The sequence below is a fragment of the Stenella coeruleoalba genome (genome assembly GCF_951394435.1).
Source record: "Stenella coeruleoalba genome assembly, chromosome: 5".
Taxonomy (NCBI): Eukaryota; Metazoa; Chordata; class Mammalia; order Artiodactyla; family Delphinidae; genus Stenella; species Stenella coeruleoalba.
In genome coordinates this window covers 23,281,489-23,287,792 of record NC_137150.1, presented here as the reverse complement: position 1 = coordinate 23,287,792, position 6,304 = coordinate 23,281,489, and the positions used below count along the sequence as shown (strand labels likewise).

At 39.3% G+C, this 6,304-nt stretch overlaps 1 pseudogene across 1 annotated transcript; it reads right to left on the bottom strand.

Annotated features, from left to right (window-relative positions):
• Positions 1-399: 399 nt before the first annotated feature.
• Positions 400-1,344, bottom strand: LOC307187081 (small ribosomal subunit protein uS17-like; annotated as a pseudogene). The gene has a single exon. The product of its transcript is annotated as a small ribosomal subunit protein uS17-like (transcript).
• Between the last annotated feature and the right edge of the window lie 4,960 nt (positions 1,345-6,304).

Here is a 6,304-nt window from a genome sequence, read left to right as displayed (position 1 = left end):
TATATGTATATATGTGTATATATGTATATACACACACATAAATGTGTACACACACACACATACAATATGCCTGCTGAAGACATTGCTATACAGTTTTAATACGTCAATCTTCTGACTTTATTTGCTCATTTCAAGTAGAATATAATTTAGGTGCAATTCTACATTAATTGTGTTTTATTCATAAACAACCTGTTATAAAGAACACATTGAATGGAGTCTTAAAATGAGATAATATGCACTCTGAGATCCTACAGAGAAAAAAAAGAAAACCCCTTTGTGGAGTTACTGGATAGTAACTCTATTTTGAGACAATATTGCTAACATGTTTTTGTTTTGTTTTGTTTTGTCTGACTGGGAAAAAAACTTTACTTTGTTTGGGGCAGTGGGCGGGGTCCAGTCTCAGAACTCCTGGAACTCCTCGGTGCCAGCAGCTTTGGTCACCTGGAGCACATTGAAGCACACCGTCTTGCTTAGGGGAGGGCACTCGCCCACTGTGACAGTGTCACCGATCTGGACGTCCCTGAAGCAGGGGGAAAGATGCACGGATACATTTCTGTGGTGCTTCTCGGAGCGGTTGTACTTTCGGATGCAGTGGAGGTAGTCTTAGAGGATGACAAGGGTTCTCTGCATCTTTACCTTGGTCATCACGCCAGACAGGATCCGCCCTTGGATGACAACATTACCAGTAAAAGGGCATTTCTTGTCATTGTAGGTGCCCTCGATGGCCTCCTTCGGTGTCTTGAAACCCAGACCAGTGTTCCCGTTGTTATGCGGGAGCTTCTCCTTGCCAGTTTCTCCAAGCAGAACCCTCTTCTTATTTTGAAAGATGGTCGATTGCTTTTGGTAGGCACTCTCCACCTGAATGTCTGCCATCTTCCCCGCCGCCTGAAAAAAGGTTAATGTTTTAATATTTAAGAAAGGAAAAGATTCAGAAGATTTAAAAATCTCATGAACTCGTTGCTATAGCTTATAGATACGTGTTCTGATGGTAATTTCATAAGTTATTTTCAAATAATTTGTTCTAAGGTAACTTATTACATTAAAAAAGAACCCCATAAAAGATGTGTTTTATCTTGTACTTCACTCAGAATCACTTCTTTTCCTTGTTTCATTTAAATTCTTGGCTTTATATTGTCACAATGCTTGATTTTGTTTTACTTCTTGAAGTGCTTCGTGATCATATAACTGGGACTAAGTAGGAACTAAATGTACCTAAACTTAATGGTTGCTGCTCACCAACTACATAATTATTGTCAGGGTGGCTAAAAATGCAGAAAGTCTGTCAAATATAAAAGAAGCACACACAGGGAGCAGTGGTGGGGAAGATGGAAATCACAGCTGGAGGTAATGATTACTCTAAATGTCTTGCTACGGCAAACATAGCATTTGGAAATTCATGAACATTTCTTTTAAATGTGCAGAAGTCTTTGCAAAACAAACCATACATTAACTAAAACACTCATGGCTGCACTGCCTATACACTAGGCCACCTGTAATTTTGGGGAAAGTCCCTTCTATGCAACATCAAAAGAAACAACCATAGATCTTTTATTTCAGAATTGGCTTTGGTGACAAATAAGTTGGAAGTAAAAATACAGATAGTTCCACTTGTCTGACACCCAATATTCAATGCTATGCCACATAACTCTCCTAAAAAAATCGTTTATTTTTATGTGCACTATGTATCCAATAATCATTTTTGAAATGTGGCCATCCTTTGCTAAATAATGCATAGTACATGAGTCTTTCTGCAATCTCTCATAGAAAATTAATCACCCCAGACCTATTCTTTAAAAATCCATTTGGGTTAGTAAACCCCTCTTTTGGGGAGAGGATTTGGCTTTTTTAGTAAAAAGGGAGGTTGACTCATATCCATTCCAGTTCATATGTTCCTCTGCTCTTCTAGTGCCACCATGAGCTACTGTTCACTTTGGTGCTGGCCACCCCACAGCTTCCTGGGACACAGAAGACAACCCCAGGACTGCAGTAACTGAGGGCTGAAGATGGAAGAATCACAATTGCCTTTATTCCTCTGACTCCTGGTAAGTGGTCAATAAATATTTTATGAATGAGTGAATGAAAAAAAAAAGAGAGAAACAGAGAAAGAAAAAAAGAAAGAAAGAAAGGAAGGAAGGAAGAAAAAGAATACCCTTTATTTTTCAAAATACACCCATGCAGTGCTACTGGGTTTCACTGAAGAAGTGGTATGAATGTTTGGCCTTTTCTTTCTTCACTTCTGCACTCCATTCTAAGTATAGTCAGAAGGCCTTTCCTGCCTGAGAAATGAGAGTCCGCTGTAAAGCCCTCTACCCCATTGTAGTCACTGTAGTTCACAGTCTTGGAACATGCTGCTTTTGTCCTATAGTGAAGGTTACATTTTGCAGGAGGGCTGTGGGTAATGATGGTGCTGAGATGGCTCTTCTCCTTACTCTATTAACCATTGTTTTCTCAAGGTAACAGTTTTGCAGCAATAAATTTCAATGTAATCTTCATTTTTAGCTGTTTGCAATTCTGTTGATGGTGTAGGAAATGAGAGTGGGGAAGAGGTCAAGGGAATATCAGTTCTACTGAAGGTCTCTATTCTAGATCAAGACGCTGTTGTCCCCGGAAAGTATAGATGTCATCATTCTCTTTTCAAGAGGAGTAAATGAAATTACAAAAAGTAACTTGTATCAACAAGGACCTACTGTGTAGCATGGGGAACTCTATTCAATACTCTGTAATAACCTATATGGGAAAAGAATCTGAAAAAGAATGGATATATGTATATGTATAGCTAACTGAACCAGCTTGCTGTACAACTGAAACACAACATAGTCATCTATACTCCAATATAAAATAATGTAAAAAAAAAGAAAACTAAAAAACAGTGACTTGCAAGGTCTTCAGGTTGATGACTTACAGGGTAAGGACTGGAACCTAGGAGTGTCTAACTAGTGTTATTTCCATAATAGAGCACTTCTCCAAATCTTGAGAGAGTGAGGGAAGTAGGAGTCATTTGGAGCATAAAGGTAGTTACTGCATAGGGCTGTGTGGAAAGCATGGGGAATTTTGGCTAGCAACTTTCAAGGAATTGACATCTTAGGGACATGGAAGCGTGGCATGGCTTTAGCCAGAGAAGATCTTGCAAACTGAGCAGTTTATGACGATTATTGTGAGGTCAGGTGATTTTCCACTGAAACCAAGTGCAGAAGTCTCTTGAGTGTTGTGGCTTCCTGGTGTCATTTTAAAATAAAACCCATTTCATGGAATTGTAAAGATCAGTTAAAACGTATTTGAGAGAAGAAATCTGAAAACAACAAGGAACCATTGAAACACTGTTGTTATTTTTTCACTAGTCTGGAAGGCTAGAAATCAATACCTACTGAGGTTTAGCCTCTTTTCAGAATATATATCAGGATTTGGAAATTATTTGAGGTCAGTGTTTCCCAAAGACTGTTCTAAGGAGGTTATTTCCACGTGATTCAAGTACATGTTGTGGTTAAACATGTTTGGGAAACACAGTTAAACACAGCTTACGGAGAGCCTTCAGTTTGTTCATGTACACTCTCCAAGGGTGGGAGCCCCGTTTACCAGAATTCTTTGAACTTGGGCCCTTTATACTTAAAGAATCACTAAAGAGATAAATGCCTTCCAGAATCAACAGAACTTCATGTCCCATATTCAAAACATTAAAATCTGAACTAACAAAGAGATTATTGGTTCCTAGAAACGCCCTGTTACCTCTTTACTGATAACAAAACTTACTGATTAATATTTTACTGTGTAAATACTGTGGCCTCTTTCATCTGTATCTTAGCAGAACCCTTTCTAAATAGCCTTTTGTAATTTGTTGATTTATGATTACATAGTCCAACCTCACCTTTGCTGATGAGAGCTGAGGGTCCTCCTCTCTGCTGACCATGGGGCAGGGATCTGACGGGGTTCATATGCATAAGGAATCCTGGTTTTGATGTGATGAGGAACTGGAGTGTGGGGTCTCCAACGTTTGGGTGAAAAACGGTCCCCTTTGTCCTCTGTAACACAGGTCTTATAAGTGACAACATCTTTTTTAAAAAATCTGACAGTGCAGTAGGTTTTTCTACACCAAACAGGACTAGTATCCACAGACCTATCTTTTTTTTTTTTTTTTTTTTTGCGGTACGCGGGCCTCTCACTGCTGTGGCCTCTCCCGTTGCGGAGCACAGGCTCCGGACGTGCAGGCTCAGCGGCCGCGGCTCACGGGCCCAGCCGCTCCGCGGCACGTGGGATCCTCCCGGACCAGGGCACGAACCCGTGTCCCCTGCATCGGCAGGCGGACTCCCAACCACTGTGCCACCAAGGAAGCCCACAGACCTATCTTGAGAAATGCCATTTTATTCCAATGATACATCTTTTCAAATGAGAAAAATCAGTGCCAGAATAGGTAAGCTCTTTGCTCAAAGAAGACAGAAGCTGGCATCTCTGTGGGGGAGTAGTTATCAGTTTGGAAGGATCATAAGAAGTTTCCTCAGTTTGCTTGTTCTTTTCCAAAAGAAAATTGATATCCTCATTACTTAAAAGAGAAAGTGAGCCTAGAGCTTAAAGGATGAAATCATTATCTTTGACAGGCTGAAAATATCCAAACCGAAATTTGCCCAAATACAAATTTCTGCGCTGGAAAAGTAAAATAAAAACTGTCTCTAGCAGATTCTGGGAAGAATTTTTTTATATAGCTCCCCAAAATTTCTACCACCGTATAGTACCAGGCAATAAAGATGAGAGTGTGTATAGCACAGACTCACGAAGGAATGTGAAGTGAGCACAGCCATGGCTTCTGATGCCTGTGTTTGTGGGTCAGTAATACTTACAGGTCCCCATAGACCTGCAAGGGAAGCCCCCATTTATTTATTTAAATTAGTTTTACAATACTGTGTGGGGAAGCCTCCATTTTGAACACTATTGTTCATTCAGAAAAACTGATTATCTTGTTGAAACATATGAATTTTTTTTGCATTCTACTAGTCTCTTTTTTGTTTTCTTGCACAGAAAAATGATGATGAAGTACCATGCAAACTCCAGAGTTCTTTGATAATTCACAATCGAAGGTTTCTTTCTTTTAGGAAATAGAACAGTAATATGATGAGCCGGAGGTTAGCGAAGGGGACACAGTTGTTTCATTTGAAAATATTTAATTTAGCTATTTTAATAAGTAGGAATTTCCTACAGCAAAATTTTCAGGAAATGATATTTTTATTTTTGGGACAATGTTGCCCGCACTTCTCTCCTCCAGTCTGAGCAGCATCTTCATAGATGAATGATCAGTTCGGATGGGGCTTTAACAATAATGGGCACATGTAAAAGACACATCCTTAAATTAGAACTTAAGCCAGTCCACCTCTTTACTCCCTTTGTTGGCTGATGATTCATGTTCATTTCATTATCTCAGTTTTAATGCACTCGCCGTCAGGAACTTTGTTTAAACTGAGCTCTGAGAAAGATCTGCCAGCGAAGTTGATTTCCTGACTCTGATGCTGAAACATCTGATGACACAGACAAAAATTCTCCGGAATATTCTCAGCCTGACAACACTAGGAAAGGATATTCTGTTGATATATTGCATTGGCCAAAAAGTTTGTTTGGGTTTTCTGTATCATCTTATGGAAAAACCCGAACAAACTTTTTGGCCAAGTCAATATTGTCTCTGAGAGCAGGGCTTAAGTCTCGAATTTCAGGACTTACTGCTTGATTCTGTGAGAAGACATTCTGCAAGAATTTGTTACCCTCTACAGCATCTCCACTCCTCAAGCCAGTGGTTTCTCTCTGTGGCACCACCATTCTTCCAGAGACACACTATGGGACCCCTCTTTCACTCTTCCCTATCTGCTATTCCATTTAGTTTGTGTATTAGTTTATTCATCATACATTTGTTGAGAAGTTGTTACGCTCTCTAATACTGTTTCGGGCTAAGAGAAAAGCTTAGAAATTAAGAAAACATTTTCGAGGACAGAATAGAGCAAAGACTTTGATCACAATAAATCAGAACAACTGCAAATGTTTCGAGTTCATCCTCATGCCCAGCGAAAGTTCATTTAGCTTTGGTTCTGACCATTAGTACTTGATTTTTGGCTTCCTACACAGAACGTTAACCCTTTATATATTGAAATAGTCCTGTTGTATGATTAACTACTTCAGGTGCAGCTAATTCTCAATCTTTTACATGTATCAAAGAAATCAACACTTAAAAGTTTTCTCTTACAGATCAAGAGGCAGAACTTATTTCATACATCCTTCTGGTTTTACAAACCGCAATGTTAAGAAATAGAAAAACTTGAGTTCTTCTGCA